Source organism: Lissotriton vulgaris, chromosome 3_1 (assembly GCF_964263255.1).
Source record: "Lissotriton vulgaris chromosome 3_1, aLisVul1.2, whole genome shotgun sequence".
NCBI lineage: Eukaryota > Metazoa > Chordata > Amphibia > Caudata > Salamandridae > Lissotriton > Lissotriton vulgaris.
Genome location: NC_141689.1, coordinates 1,062,792,717 through 1,062,817,987, shown reverse-complemented (window position 1 = coordinate 1,062,817,987; position 25,271 = coordinate 1,062,792,717). Strand labels below are relative to the sequence as shown.

The following is a 25,271-nucleotide window of genomic DNA, read 5'->3' as shown; positions in this document are numbered from 1 at the left end:
CCCTCTCTCTCCTCTGCTCTTTGCCCTGTACATGGAGCCTTTTGCTCAGAGGGTTAGGCAGAACCCCGACATTGTCGGGGTCAAGATGGGTGAATTCCATCATGCGATCAGCCTGTACGCGGATGATGTTATTCTGACGCTGGATGATCCGCGGAGATCGCTGCCGGCCTGTGTAGTGGAACTGAACTTATTCGCCGACGTGGCGGGCTTCAAGGTGAACCTGGGGAAGTCGGCCGCCCTGGACATTTCGCTTACTAACGCCACTAGAGCGGAACTACAGAGGCTTTACCCTCTGAGCTGGTCCAGGGACCGGATCCCGTACTTGGGGATCCTATTGGCGCCCTCCCTCCCGGAGATGGTCACGGCCAACTACGCGGCTCTGGGCGCGAAAATCAGGGAGGAACTGGGCCGGTGGAATAAGGGCACGCTGTCGTTACTGGGTAGGGTGGCCGCGGTGAAGATGACCCTCCTGCCTCAGGTGCTTTACCTCTTCAGAGCGTTGCCGCTCCAGCCCCCCGCGGGGTGGCTTGCGGAGACACAGACTGCCATTGCGCGGTTCGTGTGGCAGGGTCGCAGGCCGAGGATCAAGAGAAGCATCGCTATGCTGTCACCGGAATCCGGGGGGCTGGGGATACCGGACTTGCGGAAATATTTCCAGGCCGCTCAGCTCCGCTATCTAGTGGAATGGAGCCGGTGGGAGTCTGATAAGCACTGGCTGTTCCAGGACCAGGCGGTGGCGGGTAGGACGCTGCAGGAAGTACCATTCTTGAGGCGGGCCCATCGACCCCCCAATCTCTATGCGTCTCTGGTAACGCGGGTCCCGCTCCGGACGTGGGACTCGGTGGCTGCCAGGTGCGAGCTTACCACCTTCCTCTCTCCCTTTACGCCGCTCATTGGCAACCCGGACTTCGGCCCCGGGATGGAGCAGGGCGCTTATGAACGCTGGCGGGTGGCCCGCTGCTGCACTCTGTATCACTTGTACTGCCCTGAGGGAGTTGTCCCCTTCCCGGACCTGAGGAGGGATTATGGCCTCCCGGAAACGGAGCACATGCGATATATGCAGGCGCGCCACTGGGCATTACAACCACAAGTGCGCGACGCGGCACACCGGGAAATCACGGCGTATGAGCGTTGGTTAATTACTCGCACGTCGGACGCTAAACTGATCTCAGACCTGTATAAAATGCTGCAGCCCCCCTCCTTTCATATTCACAACCCCGGTCGGGAACGTTGGGAGCGTGAGCTCGGGCGCGTGTTGAGCCATAAAGAATGGGAACACATCTCCTTCCGCGCACGTCATTCGGCCTACCACACGGGTCTTACAGAGACCTTCACTAAAATCTCGACCTACTGGTACCGTACTCCGGAGAAACTGCATGAGATGGACAGGGCAATACCAGGGACGTGCTGGCGCAACTGTGGCAATACTGGTACCCTAACACCCATACTATGGGAATGTCCCCTGCTGGCTCCTTACTGGGAAGAGGTTTTGGGCGAGGTAGACAAATGCTTTGGGATAGAACTGCCTAGATTCCCGGCCTATGTTCTGCTAGGGTTGCCGAATGGGCTGATGTATCCCCTTAGATCTAAGAGAGGTAGACAGATCGCAATTGCGCTGGGGTCAGCGGTGCAGAATATTCTCATACACTGGCGCACTACCACACTTCCCTCTGTAGTTGGTTGGCTGCACAGATTATGGCATGTCCTTGGAATGGAGAAGATGTCCTTAGTAGCCTTGGGGGATACTGATACCTTTGAGGAACTGTGGGAACCCTTTCACAGCCTGTTATGTTCCGAGTTTCGGGAGATCACCTGCCCTAGATACCTTAGGTTGTTAAGACTGACACCGCCACCGGACCCGCCTGCTTGATTGGGTGGGGTCGGTACTGTATAGCGGGGATTTTCGGAGAGTTGCATGTAGTGGAGACTGTAGATATTGGCACAGTACAGGGGGTGGGTTAGGGTTAGGTAGTTGGGGGTTCTGTTTGGTTAGGTAGGTTCTTGGAGCGGGGTTGCTTCTCCTCCCTTCACCCCTCCCCTTTTTCCCCTCCCCTCTTCACCCCCCCCCCCTTTTTTTTTTTTTTCCTTTTTCCTTTTTTCTTCCGTTCTCTCTTGGTCCCCCCCTCCCCCCCTGATTTTCTTTCCTCCCCCCCCATCCCGTCCCCCCCTCCCTTTCTCCCCCCCCCCCCCCCCCTCGTTGTTTGTATGTGACCACAGGTGCGAAAGCTATGCTCCCGAGTCGGATGGGGCCTCTTGCAAACTTGTAACTGCATTACTGTACTTGCTGTATGATGCACATTGCTGTGCGGTTCCTGTGGTTTATTTGCTCCTTGCCCCCTTGTGTCCTACCCCAACCTGCTTCAATAAAATACTTTAAACCCAAATACAGTATAACCTGATTATACTTCCTCATCACCTCGTCTGATGGTGCTCCTGTTTTCGGGTCTCTAGGGTACTCATCATTTGGCCAGTTTACTGCAATTTAACATTATGTCCGTAAATTGACAGGAACAACAATGTCAAATAACCCATCTAGGTCTTTTAATAACACTTTTTAAACCTTTACAAATCTCTCAACCTGTCTGTACCAATCTACAGGTTTCTCTCTGAGTTTTGGAAATTCATTTGTAAATGACAATATATCTGTCGGGACCATGGAACATGCACATAACCTCAACCTGGTTATTCTCTCATTGGACACAACCTTTCCACTTTTTCTGTTTCTTTCAACATATATTCTGATACAGTGCTTTTCACTTGTGCTTCTTCCTTTCTCTTTAACCATCTAGCTTTCTATCTGTCTATGTCACCCCATTTTTGCAACAATGATAACAGTTCTTTTATTTGTAATTTACAACCTAACACATTCATATTTTCTAAATCTTTTTCAGAAAATTCAGCTCGATATGGTTTCTGTAATACTTTTGATTAACAATGTCAATGCCATTTTACTTGCTAAACTCGTAAATTTTTCATGAACTGTTTTAGTATTTCGAGTAATACTTCGACATATAAACAACAATTCATCTTCATTTAATGCATTCAATCGATCTAATCCCACATTCCCAGCAATCATTTCTTCTAATTCAACTCTTAATTGAAAAATATCCAATGTCTTTGACTGTGATTTTGGTTTTTCTATTTCTCGGGACCATCTTTCAATTTCTTCTGGAGTAACTACTGTTGCACTTCTCGTACCTGAAAAGGTTTCTATTTGCACTTCTCTAGTATTTACACATGTAGTTTTGAGCTACTTACTGGTTCTAATATAGGTAACTCCTTCGAAGAAATTTCTGACCCACATTCACTTGCTTGGTCATCCACTATTAATGTTTTCTTACCTTGGCTGGACTACAGGTGTAGTTAAAACAGGCGGTCTGGGACTAGTCTGTTTTTCTCTATATAAATGAACAACTGGACCTATAGTCACAGGAATTTTCAAAGCTTCAGAACTGATATTTAACTGTGCAATTTTCAGAATTAATTCATTCCTTTGCTTCTCGTTCCTTTTCCTGCAGCACTTTTTCTAATGATGCCTCACGTAACACTTGTGGAACTAAAGGTGGCTTTAAAAACAGAGCACTACCATTTGTCTGATTCTGCTCCTCATTATAAGGTGGCAGATATTTTATTAATAAATCCTCCAAGTATTCATCTTCTGGAACAGCACTTGTCATAAAAAAAAAAATTCTCAGTACTTTTACTCCCTGGTTTTTCTTCTAATGCTCGGACAGGATATAATCCTTCCACCAGCATGGACTGTCTCCATTATTTCATCTGCTTACCTCTTGTCTCTTTAGGAAATTTAGGATAAAATTTACTAATACTTTTTATCACTTCAGGATCTGTCTAGCTCAAAAGCTTCTGTTTCCCATTCCTCCAATGCCTCATATTGGGTTAGCCTAGGTCTGGGATCTAATGCATTCTTGCGTGCTCTTAAATTGTACAAAACTCTACCATTAAAGGTACCATTTTCTGGAAATGCCAAAATTCCATCATCTTTTGTGTATTCTATCCAGTTTTCTAACCATGTGCAAGTATGGTAGCCCCTTTCAACCGTCATGTATGATGCGGGCGTATTCGGTTTTGGGATAATAATCCCTTCTCTGGTTTTAATCGGTTTATCCTTTTTAAAGAAATGTTTAACTTTCTTGACAAATGACATTTTTCTTTTGTCTCCGTACATGATATAAGGTCTCCTTCTTATCATCTGTTCTTTAGAAAAAACTATCTGGTCTATTTCCTATGAATTCTGGATCTAAATGCCACATATATTTTATGCCGCTTTTCTTCATAATGACACTCAGTTTGTTTACGAAAAACCTCCAATACCAAAATGTTTCTTATTTTCAATGACCAATCAACAATTAAAACCAAAATATTTTCAACCAATGGTTGCGCAGCTTTTTCCCGTGAGACGATTTCTCACGCTCCTGTACTCACCCCTCCTTTACAAAAATTACCTCAGCTACACACCCGCTGTATTAACCAATACCAGCGCGGCTCTGAGTGACCTCAGCGCAGCTCCGCAACTGACTCCCTCTTTTGCAAGGTAATACAAGAGATTTTTAAACGCTCATTTTCATTAATTAACAACGTAAAACATTCGCCACTGTGTTCGAGTAACTATTTAGAAAGAAAAGAATGATTTATATTCACTGCGAGTAACTTCCTTCCGTTTACTCTTCATACACTAAAAGTAGATCCCTTCCGTCTACCTTTCATGCAATCATCGGAGAACCTGTTACTCCCTCGAGCTTACCCTTTCTAAGTTATGCAAGGCCAAAGTTTCACCACAAACCCCTTTGCTGTCAATCAAGCTCAGAAGAATCTGCTACTCCTCCAGTGTGACCCTTCCTAGGTGATATCACACCAAAGTTTTACTAGCGAATTCTTTGCTATCAATTATTCACACATTTATACAAAAAAATCCCTAAAACAGTGCTTCCGGTTTTACCTAACCATGCACTTACTACCTCGAACAAGTGACCTCACTACAGAATGGCTTCCATTTACCACCTGTTATTCTGCCCCCAGGGTTTCCAGACAAAACATAAAAACAGGTACGAACAGTTTTGGTTAATATATAAAATCAATAAAATCAATAACTAATAATCAATCAATCAATATTTACTAACTACCTATCTACACGAATCCCTAACCGCTACCAAAATAACTGATAGAGCGCAGGCTCACCTGCTCAACATACTCACCTGGGCCCATATGATTATATATACATGAAACAGGTAAACCTACACTCAAATCAATTGGGGTTTTTACCATTTGGATTTTTATTCCATTTATCTTACCAATCGAAGTCACTGATACCTAAAGTCTTAAAGGATCAAAGGAGTTAGAGAGAAAATTGGTAGCAATAATAACATTTACCATTTCATAAATAACCACAAACTCGGGAAAGGTTTAAAATCTTTATCTAAGTAAATCTTTGAAAGACTTATAAAACATGAAACAAAAATGAATTTCTTATTCTGTTTAGACTAATGCAGAATTTTAAAACATAAGCATTTCAAATGATTTGGAGAGAAAATTTTGTTAAGCATTTAAACAGAGGGTGGGTAAAAGAAAGGGAAAACAGTACAATGACAAACCCACACTTAATAGTTACCTATTTCAGTGTGATGACCAACCCTGGTGATAGGCTGAGACAAAGAAATAGAATCCTAAAGTACAGGTGTCAGCAGAAAAAAACAGGTGCAAGCCAGAATCAGGACAGGTTACGGACCAAATTTGATCAGGATAGTTGACCACCACAGGCTAAGACCAGCACCACAGTTCAAGTTCAAAACACCAGCGTTGTAAACCCTCTCTTCATCTAACAGTCGAACCCCGATTGGGTCATCGATCTCCTCCCCAGAACCCTGATTGGGTTATTGAGTCTTCTAACAGAGTGCTCCGCCAGCAACTCTGCTCCTGATCACCTATTGAGTGTGCGTTGGGTCAGTGACAGGCCAGCTATTCGGACAAGTCGGACAAACTAACAAGCTAAGCCTACCCTAGTTATACTATTTTTCAGGTCAGTGTACCACCCCCAAATGTTGCAAATGTGTGAATCCCACAATTTTATTAGACAAAGAACAAGGTGTACCCATCACAACATACTTTTCTAGAAGCAACTTGGCAATCATGTATTTAAGTCGTTCCCTCCCATAACTTTATCTCATGTTCTTTATTCCTCCCGGTAGTAAAATGTATCAATGATCATTTTAAAACAATTTCATGAATTCAGCTTCCTCTGGCAAGTAAGGAGTTCACTCTTCTCCGCCTTCCATTTCTGTGTTGGCCATGATTCAAGGCTACAGCTTCTGTGGCTTCAGGACATTTGTCGCACAGGCGCAGTTTCTCGAAAGATGGAGTTCAGCAAAGCATTTAGGCCCATAATTTTGATAACATGTAAAAATAGAAAAGAAACAGTTTTAGAAATACAGAATAAATGAATGCACTGTATACTATTTTTTTCTACTCTATTCCCATTATTTTATTTTAACTATTGCGTTAGATATTAAGCAAAAAACAAACAGCTTAGCCAAACAGCGATGCAAGCTTCTTGCACATTAGGACACATAACAGCCATCTTAGTTCTATTGCGCAGAAGCAAAGGTTTTCCCACCAAGCATGTCACGTGGGCATGACAGACGCATGCACAGTTGAAAATCCCGCGTTGCAGCAGCCATTTTAGTGCAAGCGGATTATAGTTAGTAAAAGCACATTGGCAAGCTTCCCCTAGATATCTAATATGTCGTCTAATGCAATATTAATAAGACAAAACATGTTAGTTAGTACATTAATATTATTATCGAGAGGGTTGAGTACGAGCAGAGGGAACAGTTACATATGCCAATAGTTTCACCTGTGATCCACACTATATCCAATGGTAGTTAGAGCACTAACAAACTGAAACACACATATCCACACTGTGATGAACATGTAAAAATATCAGTAGATGCAAACAAAGCATCTACAAAATTTGACATATTGCATGACCTAATTACAGACTCGCTATCTTAGATGCCAGGAGAAAACCTTCAAAATAAGTCACACTTTTCTAACCACCTACTAGATTGTAGCAAGAATATGCAAAGCATGTGACTGCAAATTCGAACTACAACATTTTTGTTGTAAGCAACTGTTTTAACCTTATACAGTGCAGGACAGACTCTGACCTCTTAATTAAGGATATGATTTGGTTTATGCAACAGGCAGAGTAACAGGGCACCCGGAATGTGATCTTATCAGTGCTTTCTTGGAGCAGAGCAAGAGTATGCAAATTCACATTGTTACAAAGATCAGCAAGGAATCCGTGAATCTTTGAGAGATGAAGTTCAATGGTAATAAAAGAAGTGTAGAAAGGTGTGTATGTGTAAGGTATTTCTTTAGTGCAAACCTAGCCAAAAGGCAGTGGAACACCATACATGGTCAGAGACAGGCATAAAGTTAACGCAGAAGAGGAGAGGAAGCTGGGTTGGGGATGGTTAATGCACTGTGATGTAGTGTTCTTAAATGCAGTGATTTTTCAATATTCCTAAATTGGAGTAGCGTTGGTGAGGTTTTGATGGATACAGGGATGTTGATCCCGATCTTGAGGGCATAGATGGAAATGGATATCTTTAAAAGAGTGTTTGCCTATTTTCAGAAGCGTCATCTATCAGAAGGTTGACTTCTTGCCTCAAAATGATGGAATGATTCATTGATAGTGCCTCAGACATGTGGGGAAAATGGGGTGGGTAGCAGATGAAAGTCTGGACTGGCTCCTTTGAATAATTTGCAAGACCCATCTGTCCAACATGACGGATCTCCAGCTGGTGAGAAAACGTCATATCCTGCCTCCTACTGGAGTAGTATGGGCCTGTGAGTACAAGTTAATGTATCTGGGCAGCCTCTGCAGCAAAGGAGGAAGACTCATAAGAGAGCTGTCCCTCCTTGTACAATCGGTCTCAGCCTGCTGCCACAGCCTCTGCTCGAAAAGACTGAGCCTGCTGCTGGGCACAGATTGGGATGGCTGATTTCAATAAGCTAGTCCCCTTGAATAACCCCTAAATGTCCTGTACTGTTGGTGGAACTGCTTGTCCAGGACACCACTTAAGGCATACTTTGCCACATCCTGGCCATCATGTATTGTTTGAGCCAGCAAGGCTCTGAGGTCTCCCGGGATGGCCAACAAGTTTACTTTGGTGGCCCGGGTGGCGAGTTTAGCTCTGTCTCAGGAGATGTAGCCAGCCCACTGGCATTCTGTAGATCTATGATCAGTGATTTTTTAATATTCCTAAATTGGAGCAGTGTTTGTGAGGTTTTGATGGATACAGGGATGTTGATCTCGATCTTGAGGGCATAGATGGAAAAGGATATATTTAAAAGAGCGTTTGTCTATTTTCAGAAGCTTCATCTAACTTGGGTTGAAGAAGAACAGGTGTAAATTTGAAAGGAATGGCTATTAGATATATTAGGTTTGAGAGGGAAGATCAACAATGAATCAATTGATTGGTAGGCGATGATGAGTTCAAATAGGTTTCTATTCAGTTTGAGAGACAGTCGTGGAAGGAGATGTGATAACTATTGGATCTGCACATAACGAGAAGGTCCATAAATAAAATGGAAGATTCTGAAGAACATTTGATGCCAGCATTTCTTTATGGAATTCTGTACCATCAGAAAAGAGTACATGAAAGAAGGTGGCAAAAGCCAAGAGTCTGTTGCAAAAGGAAGCGCTAACATTTGTGTCTAATGAGCCCTGCTATCCGGCAACAGTGTATAAATTCAGAGTGTCCACACAGTCAATACATACATTATTTACTGTTCTGCATTTCTAAAATAATAATGGATTGGTATGTGATAATCAAGCAAATGATTCTCAGGGCGATGTCCTTCCATTCTGCTTTAAGAATTGTGAAGAGAGCATGCCTGGAATAATGGAATTGATGGTGTAACTACGGCTTGCTTTGAGGTACAGTTTCTGGCTTCTCTCAGGCCCTACAAACATGGAGCCTGTGTCCCACCTACCTCTACCTTGATTTTCTCTAACATGGCAGCAATTGTTGGACCGAGAGAGTCTGATGGAGTTTTGCCCTCTTGTATCGTTTGTGCAAAGTTTCCATCTTAAACCAATGGTCCAGTATATCCATGTCAAGGTGAGGTAATTGAAATTTTTATGGTCAAATGTGTCCCCTAACGTGTACCCCACCGGCTCCATGTACGAGTTTCAAGTACATGTAATTTCCCTCCACAACCGAATCTGAAGATTCGGTTGTGGAAATACATTTGCGTCCAACGTTAACATGTCCTCTATCAGATCCACCATGAATGGATCGATAATTCAGTTCCTAAGTATGCCGTGCCACCGTCTTTATATGGTGCACTTTCACGTTTTCCTGGCTCTGCCGAGCTAGGCCCTGATTTCTGTCTTCGAGCCACTTCTGTCTCTGCCTCTGAAAGCTGCAGCATGGAGATGCATCCCTGACCTCTGCCTTACTTCCTGCCAAGCGAGCGGTGCCCGGCTCGGCCTGGTCTGCCTTCCAAAAACAGTATTTTACCTTCAAGTTATCAGCGTAGCCAGCTCAGCTCCTCGAAAACACATTCCTGTCTAGTGATTTAGGTAAACATATCCCCGACTGCAGAGCAAGGGCCAAGTCTTCCTGTCTTCCTCATGAAAATTCATTGCTCCCGTTACCATGGTAGGCCCTGGCTCCGCGCATTGCACCTAGACACGCATACATCCAGTATAGAATAGCCTCTGCCCAAGAGACCTTTTACTCTAGATTAAACATCCTCCAAATACTAGATATCAGATATGTTATAGGGACAGGTCGATCTGACATGCCAGACTTCTGTCTCCTCTACTAGTGCTAAAAGTCAGACCCTTCGCTTCCTCCAGATGCACGTCAATCACACGTCATATTAGCTGCGCGCGCATTCAGGCCACAGGTTTCAGCTGACTCTGCAAGATATCTCTATGTATACACCCACTTGTGACACTTTTCTGTGACGTTTCTAGTACACGCCTCTGTGCACACCCTTGTTCACGCCTTTTTGCTACGCACATGTGTTCTTATCATATACATTTCACTTGTCACGCCTACTGTATTCACTGCCATTGTGCCATTTTACTATATATGTCATGTACTGTTAATAAATCGTTGACATCTTTCCTGCCATCATTGCATACCCGAACCCTTGTATTGATGGAATAGATTTCCATGGCTCGAGTCATCATTTATGATTAAAGCCCTTATGACTCAGACACCACGGACTCTGCCTCTCATTTGATTGAGCTATTTCTTTTTACCTGTCTGAAATTATCTGGCAAACTCGTATACGGTAAATTATTTACCACATAATTTGGCGCCCGAATAGGGACCCCTCCCCCACCCCACGCGCCGGTGATGCGTCCCAGGCTTTGCCCCCGACTACAGCTGTGACGGACCCCATGCGCATCTGCAGGTTTTCCTGTATCTCCCTCAGGCCTACGGAGGTGACGGAGACTGCGGTCGACATCCAGACGAGGCGGTGAGGAGTGCGGAGGATCCCGACCAGAGCCCAGCCGAGAGAGCAGTGTCCGAGGTATCGAGAGGCCCACCTGTAGTGTCGAGGCGCATGCGTAGTGCGCAGCAGCAGCAGTGACGTCGTAGCGGTCCAGTCCAGTCGAGTTTCCGAGGCCTTCCGTTCCGTGCTTCCGGGTGAGTACCGTTGCTGGGGACGCATCAAGACGGGTGCATTAATTTGTGTCCGGTCAAGACGGGTTTGGGTACACAGATCCGGTCTGCACTGTTTTAGCAGTGTATCTGTACTGTTTAGCAGTGCATCTAGTATTCAGTTATCCAGTTATTGTTGTTCGTTTCGAAATGTTTCAATGTGTTTTAATGTCGTGGTATGAGTGATTGTTTGCATTTTCTTACTGTGTTTATCGTGTGTAGTGTCTAGACCGAGGTAGCAATGCCTTTATTTTCGAAGTTACGACAGATAGGAACTAGGAAAGGGATACTAGAAGAAGCAGTTCCCATCCCACCCAGGGACACTCCTGGACATTTTATGTACCACAAGCACGGCTTAGATGCCATACTATACTTAGACTTGTGGGTGGATTATACGAAAGACTTAGCAGAGAATCAGAGATGGCCCGTTACAGGGACATGGGATGCCGAGTGCATCATGAGAGTAGAGGAAGCGTTATGGAAAAAGAAAGCCAGACAATCACAGAAAGATGCCATTGAATTATGGCGTAAAGAATCACATAGACGGACAGAGAAAGCACTCAGAAAAGTAGAGAAAAGTAGAGAGGATTCCGAAAAAGCCAAAGAAAAAGAACTACTAGAAGAAGGAGAACGAGTCATAATGGAACAACACGACAGACAGAGTAACGCCATTATGACAGGACTGTATCCAGTCCTGGCCGAGGGCCTGCCCAAGGCGACCCCGGAAATACCGAAAGATCTGCCCCCTCCATTGGTTCCGACTAAATTACGTCATAAGACCGCAGCAGACATTTTCCTTTCTTCCTATTTAGACGACGTAGCTCCCGCATATACCAATGTACCCATCAATGTACCACCCATACCACCTGCTGACAATAATCTGCTCCCAGGTCCGCAACAGCAGACCCCTCCACGTCCACTTCCCGCACCGCTTCCCGCACCTGTTGTCACTTCCCCTATTGTTCTCCCTGGTATTCATCCGCTTAATCCCTTTGGGCCTGGCGCTGCTCAGGGTCCAACCCCGTTACAGATACCGACCCTACAGCCAGGTTATGCTCATGCCTCCGTCTCGGGAGGTGCTACAGGAGGTTATCGCACCCCGCCACATTTACAACGAATAACAATGAGAGAATTAGCAATGCAGCGTACACCCAAAGCAGTCCCAGCCGAAAAGCTTAAAGAACATCTTACAGATTGCAGATATGACACAGTGCCTGGCAAAACAGGACCCATGATGTTAGCGTCCCTACGTTTAAGACGTGTTACAGATTATTTGATGTTATTACCAGAAATGCCAGACCATCTAGACAATATATATCATTTTATCAGAACAGGAGAAAGACCAGAGTGTATTAGTGAAGCCATGGCACATCAGAAAGTCGAGACACAAACTTTAATATTGCGATTTTTGATTAATTGTTTGATAAGGGAACAAGATCAGCCCAGCTTTCCACAAGAAGAGATGGAGAGATTGTCAAAATGGAGTCAGAATATTGCAGAGTGTAAACATGATAGAGAGAAATGTGTACATGCTATGATTAGAAAGATCCGTAAAGAAATAGTAGCAATACATGCCCGACGAGAATCTGAAAGGCATTCCGAGTCAGAAGATAAAGAAACCTCAGATGAGGAAGAACCAGAGAATCCAGCAGAAACCTCGCAACAGGCGAGGGGAGATATGGTGGCATATGTAGGTAGAGAGAAACTACCTAGACAGTACCCTCTTGATAGGCCCTTCGACAGACCCATTCGTTTAGAAAACAAGAAACGTTACCTTTGTCCGATACCAGAGCGATGTTCCCTTGAGCATATATTCCAAATCACTGATAAAGTACTGAAAGAAAGGGTAGGTTATCACGAACTCAATACCTTACGTGATCAGGAACTAGCCCGGTCCGCAGTACAGTGGGCCGGGGATGACAGCATATATAAAGATGATTCAGTAGTGCAAACATTTTTAAGTCTTACTCCAGAAGAACAGCGACTAGCTGGTATATACATGACCCAACATCTCATTATACAGTATGAAAACCAAGCATCTGATCCAGGTTCATTATATAGTTTATTGCAAGACTTACTCCTGAGAAGATGGAGAGGCCTAGGTACCGATTTAATTGAAATAATCTTAGAACAACGTCATAAATATAGAACTTTCTTGACTCCACATCTTGTTTCCGTTCCACCCCCAGTCAGGCAACCATATCACCTAGACAAACAGAATCCTTTACGAGAAGTACATCCAATCCGGAAACCCGATGATACCCTTGAACGCGTGTTTGTATACACGCCCATAACTAAAATGGAATTGTTAGAAATGAAGAAAATAGTGCCCAGTCATGATAAAGACCCTGCAGGTTTTCACCGTGAAATAAAAGACATGTTACTCATGGGAGATTACACCTATCCCGACATTATGAAAATACTGAAAGTATTATTGCCTGCCGGTATTTACGAGAAACTGAAGGAAAAAGAATGGGAGGTGGGAGACAAAAAGATTAATTGGGCTGAATTAGAAACCGAAGAAACTGGTCGAACCCCAGGTTTAGGTCTTGGGGAGAAAACTAAAGCATTACCAGGATTGTTAGTACAGGTCTTACCAAGATTATTGGCAACTAAAAAGGAGGATTGGGATGCAATCTCAGCCTGCAAACAGAAACACGATGAAGACACTAGTGATTTTTATTCCAGATTCGAGAAATGTTTTATTATTAATAGTGGCCTGAAAACAAGTAGTGAGTCATACCCACACCTTTTTGTGTCAAAATTAGTCGAGAATTCCCTGCCCCAGGTTAAGAACCGTGTACTGAAAGTCGAGAGCACATGGCAAGCTAATACGCCTTCCCAAATGTTACAGATGTTACAGTACCACCAGAACAGAATCAGGGAAGAACATGATCACGAACAGAGACGTATGAAAGACACGAAAATGAAAGTACTAGTTGCTCAGTCAGTTCCACCTGATGGTCATAAAAGGGGTACGACACAATCCAATAATTCAAATTCAGCAACTCCTGTTAAAGGGATATGCAACTATTGTAAACAAGCCAGGTCGCTATATAAACGATTGTGCAGTTTTGAAACACAACATAGCCACAGGTAAAACTAAAGAGAGACCGCGTCCTCCTAGACAAGACCAGGTCCAACAACACGTTCCACAGAATATTCAGCCTATGCAGATTCCACATCAGACCGTAGCGGTACCACAGCCTCAGCCCATTGCCGCAACACAACATGTTACACAGCAAATGTACCAATATGCACAATCCGACTACCCCGATTATCAGCAATACACATGAAACAGCCTAGAGAGGGAGGTTGGCTTGCCTCTTATTGAGGTTCCTGTAGATCAAGAAGGTCCTTATGTACATAGTCAGGTATTAGGGAAGGATAGAAAATTTTTGATTGATACGGGGGCAAGCAGAACAACCATCAGTCATGAAGAGGTTCCAGGGGCACCCCTCTCAGGCTCACAGAATGTTTCCCTTGGATTTTCAGGAAAGCCTATTGTTAATGAAGTATCGAAACCAGTGCCCCTTGCAGTTGGTCCATTGTCCCGTACTACAGATTTATTGCTCACGAAATCATGTCCAGAAAACTTGCTTGGCATAAAGACCCTGAAAGCTCTAGGAGCTGTAATTTGTTGTTCTCCGGAAGGAGTAAGATTGTTTCTTCGTGATTTTAAAGGACATTATGTATTGAGAGATTTTGACCCCAGGTTACAGAATGTTCCTGCACATTTATGGGCAAAAGGCCCCACTGATGTAGGTTGTATGCACATTACTCCATATCGTGTCACACTCAAGCCAGGAGTAGTACTACCACGTATCCGACAATACAAGTTACCACCAGATGCTGTAGTGGCTTTATTGAAAATCATTGACGAGCTCATTGCACAAGGAGTGGTCGTAGAAACCGACTCCAATGTTTGTAATTCCCCTATCATTCCAATTCTTAAACGTACAGATCCTAATGCACCTCCAGTTTATCGACTAGTCATCGATTTGCGAGAATTAAATAAATGCATTGTACCACAGTATCCCGTGGTCCCAGACATTTCGTCCTTATTGACTGCTATTGATTCCGAAGCGACGTTCTTTACTGTAATCGATCTCAAGAACGCCTTCTTTAGTGTCCCCATTGATCCGGAAAGCCAATACCTTTTCGGATTCTGTTTAAATGGCCGAAGCTTCAAATTTGCACGCGCACCTCAAGGATTTACAGAAAGCCCCAGCATCTACAGCCAAGCGTTAAAACGACAACTTGACAGTATTCACATGCCTGCCAACACTGCCCTACTCCAATACGTCGATGATCTATTGATCACCGCCCGTAGTGAACCAGAATGTGAACAAGCATCACTGACAGTTTTGCATTTCTTGGCGGACAAGGGACACAAGGTGTCTCCTTCGAAGCTACAATTCTGTGCCCAGCAAGTGGTGTACCTTGGGCACTTGCTGTCCAAGTGGGGTAGGCAGCTGACACCCGAACAAATTCAGTAAATTGCACATCTTCCGCAACCCAAGACACAGAAAGAAGTACGAGCCTTTATTGGACTCACTTCCTATTGTAGACAATGGATTCCACAATATGCATTTCTAGCTAAACCACTCATACAGTTGACAACACAGGAGGCAGCGTCTTCGACTGTCCTCCCTTGGACTCAGGAACATACACAAGCTTTTGACGAATTAAAGAAAGCCTTATGTCAAGCACCAGTTTTAGCAACACCATGTTACAGCAAACCTTTTACACTTTTTGTCACAGAACGCGATGGCACAGCTTTGTCGGTTCTCACTCAGCTACAAGCAGACAAACACAGACCATGTGCTTATTTTTCGAGTACATTGGATCCAGTAGCCCAAGCCTTGCCTGCGTGCTTAAAGTCAGTTGCAGCAACAGCTCTAGCAATCAGATAAAGTGACTCCATTGTATTAGGACATCAATTGACAGTACAAGTTCCACATTCTGTAGAGGTTCTCCTAAACAGAACACAGACTCAACACTTGACTATAGCACGATTGACAGGTTATGAATTAACGTTATTCCAACCACACATAGAAATCAGACGCTGCAATACACTGAATCCTGCTACACTTTTACCATCAAGCACAACAGATCCTGCTCCACATGACTGCGTAGATGTAGTTGACACAGTTACAAAACCTAGACAAGACTTGACAGATGTTGCACTACCCGATCCAGACCTGACACTTTATGTGGATGGTTCATGTTTAAGAACAAGTACAGGAGAGTTAGTAGCCGCATATGCAGTGACCACTGAAACTGAAGTCATAGAAACACATCGCATTGACACCCTGTCAGCCCAAGCAGCAGAGCTCATTGCTCTGACCCAAGCCTGTATACGAGCCAAGGACTTGAAAGTAAATATATACACCGATTCACGTTATGCATTCGGAGTCGTTCACGACTTCGGTGTCCTCTGGCAAGAAAGAGGTTTCTTAACCTCTCACGGAGCCAAGATTCAGCATGGCCCCCTCATTCAAGCCCTGTTAGAAGCAATACATTTGCCTACAGCTATAGCTATCATGAAATGCAAAGCACATACGAAAGTCACAGACAAGATTTCTCAGGGCAACGATTTTGCAGACCGCACAGCGAAACATACAGCACTGACTCATACTCAAACGACGGACATGACAAAGACTGATGTAACCTCACTGACACATTGCATGACAGTTAGGGACCCCACACAAGATGTCATCGACATACAGACACATGCCACTCCAGATGAAATAAAGAAATGGGCTGAACAAGGAGGGGTCCAGACAGATCAGGGATGGATGACGAGGGGAAAGACCACATGGTTTCTCCCCGACTCTATGGTTCAAGTTATCATCAATACAGCACATAGTCCAGCACATTTAGGAGAAAAAGCCATGTTAGACAGTTTACAGAACCTTTGGTTCAACAAGCATTTACGAGCTGCAGCAAAACAGAAAGTGCGTACCTGCATGATCTGTTGTCAGTTCAATCCAGGAAAAGGGATTCCCGTAGAGCAAGGTGGATTTCATCCTCCCGACTATCCTTTTGAAGTCCTCCAGATGGATTATATCCAGATGGACAGATGCCGAGGATTCAAGTATGTCCTCGTAGTTGTATGTGCCCTATCCCGATGGACAGAAGCATATCCCGTCCCAGATTACACTGCCCCGACCACTGCCAAGCAGTTGGTTCGTGAATTTTTCCCTCAATACGGTTTGCCCCGTGTCGTGTATTCAGATAACGGTCAGCCATTTTCATCTCAACTTATGAAGCAGGTCTCGCTTCTATTGGGGTACCAGTGGAAGTTTCACTGTGTCCGACATCCAGAGGCAGCAGGTCTCGTGGAGCGACACAATCAGACTCTGAAAACTCGCCTTGCCAAAGTGTGTAAAGAGAAAGGCGTAGATTGGATAGTAGCATTGCCAGTTGCACTTTTTTATATGAGAATGGTAGCCCATTCTAGGACAGGGCTATCCCCGTATGAGGTGGTCTTCGGTAGACCTCCTAATATGTGGGGGACGCCTCTGCCGCGAAAAATCACTGATGTTGATAGTACTATGCTGACAGATTACCTTGCTTCCTTGATGTCTGCACTACAATCATGTCGTTCACAGGTTGCGGCAGCCTTCCCAGACAACACCGAGGTGAAGCCACATGAACTGGTCCCGGGAGATGTTGTAGTCGTCCGGAATTTTGACAGGTCGAGCCCTTTGGAGCCCCGCTGGAAGGAGCCGAAGATTGTTTTGTTAACAACCAGGACTGCTGTTAAGCTGGAGGGGAGGAAGGGCTGGGTGCACTCCAGTCATGTAAAAAGATTCCATGGACTTCCGCCAAAAACTGACTCCCAGAACTCTCACATACCAGAGACAGATACCAAACTCCCCCTTCTAGAGAAAACTCCCCAAGAAGAGTACCGACAGAAATTGAGGTCTAGTAAGTCAGACAGTTTAATTGTTAAAGTCCCCTCCTGGGTGAAGCGGTTAGGCAGTTTCTGACAATGTACAAGTTAGACCCAAATAGAGAGAGAGATAGACAGGAGACCAAGAAACAAAAATATTGTAAAAGTCTCCAGAGCAGATGCGTCTGCACACTACTTATTATGTTTTTTCTGAGTCTTACGATTATTGCTATGAGTTGGATGTTATACATGTATTTTCCTCTTGCACATTCTTTTTCTAATGACACTGCAGAGCACACGTTTAGTGCTCTTCCTCCACACGAATTGTCTTATCGACTTGCGCTGCGCAACAATACATTTATACGTATGTTACACCATTCTCACCAGATCAACAATGCTACTAACTGTTGGATATGTGGCCGACTCCCTCCCTACCAGAACTACAAGGGAGCTCCGCCCCTCTTTCCTTACCCGTTTACACATAATGGTTCCTGTGGTGCATGGTTTAGTTTAATATCCTCTATATACACAGATTCTAGAGTTTCCCAAGGCAATTGGATATGGGGAAATCTGAACACAGTCATGAATAAAGCATGTTTCCCAGACGAGGAGGGTCTTCCGCAAAGGACAGGGACAGATCTAGAAAATGAAGTGTATGGATTAGGCAATTTTACACTTAACCTCATGATTCTAAATGTTCAGTCAGAAACCAGTCCAGACTTGCCATCCATATCAGTTTTACCAGCGAAAGGTGTATTATGTGTCAGAAAGAATGGTTCAGTACATCTAGGTCACAGTGACTGCACTACTGTGGTCGAATTCAGTGATAAAGGCAAGTCTACATTCAAAGCTTCCCGACATTCCTATTTCATTTGTGGTCAGACAGCTTATGTCCGTTTACCTCCAGACTGGGATGGTACCTGTTTCATTGCATTCTTACTGCCACCAGTATTCCTAGCCCCATCTGACTATCACAGGAATTCCCGCCTTAATATTGTTAGACACAAGAGAGACCTCCCAATAGTTGATCAGACTGAAACTACATGGGAACAATACACAGATTTCAATAAAGGATTCTTTCCCTATCTAGGCACTGTCTCCAACAGTAAACTGATACGCAAATTAACCAGAATACTTGAAGCAGTAGTGAATGAGACTACTTCTGCTTTGGGCAACTTAACAGAGGAGCAGTCTGCTATGAGACTTGTCGTTCTTCAGAACTGCCTTGTCCTTGACGTCATCCTGGCCGATAGGGGCGGGGCTTGTAGAGTCATCGGATCCAGTTGCTGCGTGTTTATTCCAAATAACGCGCCATCAGTCTATAAGGCCATTACCCGACTTCACGAAATTGCCCATCTGATACACCAGAATCCAGGCTCCTGGACTTGGTCCGGTTGGCTCTGGAGTGTGATCACAGCCTGGGGATGGAAGCTACTGTCATTCCTAGGAATCATATTGGCCATAGTATTCAGTTGTTCTCTATGCTTACAATGTGGGCCAGCGATTTGCGGCTTGTGTTCCCCATCCAAGTTCACGTTCCCAATCCCGAAGAAAGAAAGAGGAACAGATGATGTTATATGAACAGATTGATGGTCTCATGAACATCGACATATCCTGAAGGGTCCGTAGGGGACAAGGAGGGAATGAAGTAATTGAAATTTTTATGGTCAAATGTGTCCCCTAACGTGTACCCCACCGGCTCCATGTACGAGTTTCAAGTACATGTAATTTCCCTCCACAACCGAATCTGAAGACGCAAATACATTTGCGTCCAACGTTAACATGTCCTCTATCAGATCCACCATGAATGGATCGATAATTCAGTTCCTAAGTATGCCGTGCCACCGTCTTTATATGGTGCACTTTCACGTTTTCCTGGCTCTGCCGAGCTAGGCCCTGATTTCTGTCTTCGAGCCACTTCTGTCTCTGCCTCTGAAAGCTGCAGCATGGAGCTGCATCCCTGACCTCTGCCTTACTTCCTGCCAAGCGAGCGGTGCCCGGCTCGGCCTGGTCTGCCTGCCAAAAACAGTATTTTACCTTCAAGTTATCAGCGTAGCCAGCTCAGCTCCTCGAAAACACATTCCTGTCTAGTGATTTAGGTAAACATATCCCCGACTGCAGAGCAAGGGCCAAGTCTTCCTGTCTTCCTCATGAAATTCATTGCTCCCGTTACCATGGTAGGCCCTGGCTCCGCGCATTGCACCTAGACACGCATACATCCAGTATAGAATAGCCTCTGCCCAAGAGACCTTTTACTCTAGATTAAACATCCTCCAAATACTAGATATCAGATATGTTATAGGGACAGGTCGATCTGACATGCCAGACTTCTGTCTCCTCTACTAGTGCTAAAAGTCAGACCCTTCGCTTCCTCCAGATGCACGTCAATCACACGTCATATTAGCTGCGCGCGCATTCAGGCCACAGGTTTCAGCTGACTCTGCAAGATATCTCTATGTATACACCCACTTGTGACACTTTTCTGTGACGTTTCTAGTACACGCCTCTGTGCACACCCTTGTTCACGCCTTTTTGCTACGCACATGTGTTCTTATCATATACATTTCACTTGTCACGCCTACTGTATTGTGCCATTTTACTATATATGTCATGTACTGTTAATAAATCGTTGACATCTTTCCTGCCATCATTGCATACCCGAACCCTTGTATTGATGGAATAGATTTCCATGGCTCGAGTCATCATTTATGATTAAAGCCCTTATGACTCAGACACCACGGACTCTGCCTCTCATTTGATTGAGCTATTTCTTTTTACCTGTCTGAAATTATCTGGCAAACTCGTATACGGTAAATTATTTACCACAAAGGGATGAATGGAGCTGATTGAGTCCACAGTGAAATAAAACTGCCAAAAGGAGGGCCTTGTGCAGTTTACAGCTGTTCTACTAAGAATGAGTGGAAAACTCATGCCATAGGAGGACTGCAGTGGGATGCACTAGAGGAAAACTTTCCAGATGCGTTACTCCAACACATGAATGCAAGCAAGCAGCTAAGATATCCCCACACTCTTAGCTTGTGCAAAATTTGGAAAAATTCAGTGAATATACTGCCATCTGGCAGGCCCTTTTAAATCCACCAATGCAACGGAGAGAGAATAAGAGAAAGACGTCTCCCCACAATATTGCTCAAACAATCACTGCTGCTGAAATTGGCCCGATTTTACTTTCAGACCATGCCCCTGTCCTGATCAATATTGAGATACTTCCCAAATCTGATAGACCTAAGAGGTGGCGTTTCAACAATGCTCTTCTTTTAGATCCTAAAATTACTTCTTCCTTTATCGCTTTTTTGATGAATTTTTCTTGCTTAATGATACTCCCTCTATCCCGACACACACTCTTTGGGATGCTTTCAAAGCTGCAGCACGGGATTTTATTATCCGCTTTGTGGCAAGAAAGCGTAAAGCCGCCCGTAAACTCACAGGAGATATTCTTTGTGACATTAAGAGACTGGAACACGCCTACTTTACCTCTCATTCTCAGGATACTCTCACTGCTCTTGTGGCGGCCAAAATGAAGTTTAACAAGAAATCCACAGAGGATGCTTCATTGTACCTGTTGAAGTCTAGTGCTAAGATTTATGGAGGCAGGAACAAGACTGTGAAACTTCTTGCTAAGTATTTGAAGATTAAGCATAATAAGCTAAACATTGAAGCCATTTATGACAATAACTCCAATCTCAAACACACTGATACCAACATTTTAACTGAGTTCTTCCTCTTCTACAAGACTTTATACAACTCTGAAACCCAACCCTCTCTCCACTCACTCACACATTTCTTTTCTACCATTCAGAAGCCTGCACACTTTCCTCTCGACCTTTCCACTTTGAAATCTGATATCTCCCAAAGGGAACTACTTGCCGCACTTCAACACCTCAAATTAAACAAAGCCCCTGGACCTGATGGCTTAACCGTTGAGTTTTACCTCCACTTCTCAAAGCTGCTCATTCCAAAATTTCACTCTCTCCTAAGTTCGTTCCCCGCCCTGGGGGGCTCCTCTGGGACCTTTTCCAATGCCCATATCTGTTTGATACCCAAGGAGGGGAAAGATGCCAAATACTGTAAGAACTATCGGCCTATTTCCCTAGTGAATATCGACTACAAAATCTCTGCTAAATCGTTGGCGGCATGGTTGGACCTTCTGCTTCCCGACCTTTTGGGTGAAGAACAGTCCGGCTTTGTGAAGGGCCAATTAATTACTGACAACACCAGATTACTGTTTAATATTTTGACAAAATCCCCACGTTTACAACATTCTCTTGCTGCGATTGCCTTGGATGCTGAGAAGGCGTTCAACAGGGTTGAATGGCCTTACCTTTTTCATACCCTCAAATGGTTTGGTTTTGGCCCCAATTTTATTTCCTTGGTCTCTTTACTGTACTCCCATCCGCGTGTAGCAGTCTGTGCGAATGGTCAGGTTTCTCCTTTTTTTGATCTTGACAGAGGTGTCCGCCAAGGTTGTCCCCTCTTCCCCTTTCTTTTCAACTCGGCCTTAGAGCCTTTTCTGTCCAAGCTCTGTCAGAACCCTAACATTCACGGTTTTCAGACCGCTAACTCTCATATTAAACTTGCTGCCTATGCGAATGACATTCTGCTTTTCATCTCCAACCCCGAAGACTCCATTCCTGCTTTCCTAGAGGAAGTGCGGAGCTACTCCCTGATCTCTGGTTACAAACTAAACAATGATAAATGCGAAATCTTGCCCTTGACGAAGTTTACTTTCAAGCCGGACTTCAATGCTTCCAATTTTACTTGGAGCTCATCACATATCAAGTACTTAGGCTTACATATCACTTCCTCCATTTCTGATACCGTTTCCCTCTGCTTGAATAATTGTATACAGAAAATTTCAGATCTAACTACCAGGTGGCATTCCCTTTACTGATCTTGGTGGGGACGCCTCAATACTATTAAGATGATGTTGACCCCCATAATCCTCTACACAATTTCCAATATCCCTGTGCCCATTCCCGTCAAATTGTTTAAGAGAATCAACTCACTTTTGTCCGCCTTCTTATGGAATAACAAGAAATCCAGGATGTCCATTGCTAGACTGATCCGTCCAGCATCGGAAGGTGGGGTCAACTTCCCAGATTTTCCAGCCTATCAGAAGGCTTTCTTGCTGCGGCAAGCATCCTACTGGTTGCAGGATCCCATATCTCCATGTCCTCTGTGGGCTAAGGTTGAGCGCCTTTTCCTTTCCCCCTTTTCTTTTGCTGAGTACATTTCTTTTTCCCGTAATCCCTCTTCAATTTCCACGCCCATACATAGACTTACCACCAAACTTCTCCCATCTTCTTCTCCTGCTCCCCCTACTACTATTGCTGACTTCTTTTCTTCCACCATCTGGCACAATGCACATCTCTTAATCCACAACAAGCCCTTTTACTGGAAATCCTGGAGGCAGAGGGGATTGGTCTTGGTCTCGCAGCTATTTTCACACTCTACTTTCCTGCCCTTCCCGACTCTCCGCCTGACCTTTGCTCTGCCTGCGTCCTTTGCATCCAAATACCTCCTGCTCAAGACAAAGGTGATGGCTACATACACCTGACTTATGCAGACACAGGCGTCATCCACCCCCTCACTCCTGCTGCACGATTACATTCTCTTCTCCGCACTACCTCCAAGGCTTCTATCATCTACAAACACCTTCATGCCAATGAGTCTATTAGGCCTAAGTTTAGGGTGGAGGAGCAGTGGGAACATGACTTTGCCACAGCATGGCCTTTATCCCTGTGGGACAAGCTATAGATTAAGGTTCGTAAGTCGTCCAGAGCGGCGACTCTGACGCAATCTATGTTCTTTATTTACAACAGGTTGCTCCACACACCTTTTACCCTTCATAAGCGATTTACTGCCATTCCAGATGTGTGTTGGTCTTGTTCCTCCCCGAATGCTACCTTATTTCATATGTTGTTTCTCTGCCAGGCTGTACACGACTTTTGGATACAGGTGTGGGCTCAAATTAATGTAATTTTCCAGACGTGCATTCCTTTTTCTCATGCTAACGTCTTTCTGGGTAGCCTTTCACCCTGCTGGAAGGGCTCTGATCTTCATGTACGTGTTGTTGACCTACTGTTGGCTGTTGCTTTTCAGCAGATTACCATTAACTGGAAGGCTTCATCCAATATCTCCTTTAAAGCATGGTGGTATAATGTTTGCCACAACCATAGACTGGATACTACTTTTGTCTTCCCTGTCCAGCTGGCTCCGAAAAGGGCAGAGTTATGGCTCCCTATTGTATTATATTTGGATAACTGTGCTATTCGTTCATTTTGTCCACAGCCTATTGAACAAGAGGTCCCCAAACCTCCTTGAATACCCTTTCATTCCTTTTTCTTTGTTATCACTTGACATGCATGTACTTTACCTTGCTCATATGTGTAACCAATATATTACCCATGTTTTGCTTTTTCACCCATGATTTACCTATGTAATTAATTCCAGTGCTATTATTTTTATGATTGCTTTAGTTTCTTTTTCCCTTTCTTTTGTTACCCATCCATTTTTCGTGTATTACCCATTGAAACCTTCTTTTCTGCCTAATAAAATTTTCTTCTGAACCTAAAAAAAATAAACCCAAGTTAAAAATAAATACATAAAATAGAAAAAAAAAGAGAGAAAGGCGTCTCCAAAGGAGCAAAATTAGGAGTTAAATAATGGAAAATGCAGTGCCCCGCATTTGCAACAAGAGATCCTGTGATATTGGAGATCCTCTGTGATCTGTAGAAAATCCAGAAGGGCATACAGTCTACATTCACCACTGTAATAATCTGCAAGAAACATAGACCAAAATGAAACACTTGGAGAAGAAGATGCAGAAAATGATTGAGGCATGTAACAAGGGTAGAGACTAAAATCCTGGCACATGTGGAAGGCCTGGTAAAACAGAGGTTATTTAAACCTGGCCTCATAGCCACAGTTGTTGACTGTGCAGATGGATGGCCAACCCTGAGCATTTGTGAAATCTTACAAGTGAAGGCTTTACATTTCACTTCCTTTCCTGCTAAAAGAAGGTGGGAAAGTGAAAGGGAGTATATTGGCTCTCTCTGTTCTGTTTAGGTCTTGAAAATCTGTGTTAGTAATGCTCAAAGAAAGGTTTCACAGGCAGAGATGAGGTTTAGCTGCTCAGTCTGAGGGAGCACTTGGGAAGCAAAAGTTGCTGCATTGATGAAGGCAGTGGATGAATCAGGCATAACAATAATGGCATGGCCCTTCAAAATGGCACACTCTTCAAACATGTTCATCCACTCAACACATTTCCTTTCCTCCCATCTTCTACTGTTACACATGCATCTAACTCACATGCTTATAGAGCTTACAACCAGGGCAGGAGATAATTGCATCCTAAATGAGGAAGAAAGATTGATGACTCCGAAACGATACACATACCAGTGTGGAGAAAGTAAGGCTTCACTCTGTCTTCCAAGATGAAGTTGCCAATAATCAGGAGCACTGTTAGAAGCCATGCACTGCACCACAGGAAACAGTATTGTATTGTATTGTATGTTGGATTTATATAGCGCTTATAACCCAGGGGTCTCTAAGCGCTTGCCTTGGGAACCCGTCCTGGCTTTTCCCTGTGAGATAGCCCCTGCAGGGCATCCCCAAGGTGAAAGCCAGGCATCCCGCCGCGGGGGGCT

At 44.2% G+C, this 25,271-nt stretch overlaps 1 protein-coding gene across 1 annotated transcript in view; it reads left to right on the top strand.

Annotated features, from left to right (window-relative positions):
- Positions 1-25,271, top strand: part of RIGI (RNA sensor RIG-I) — an 818,172-nt gene that overhangs the window by 713,867 nt on the left and 79,034 nt on the right. The window lies entirely within an intron of this gene.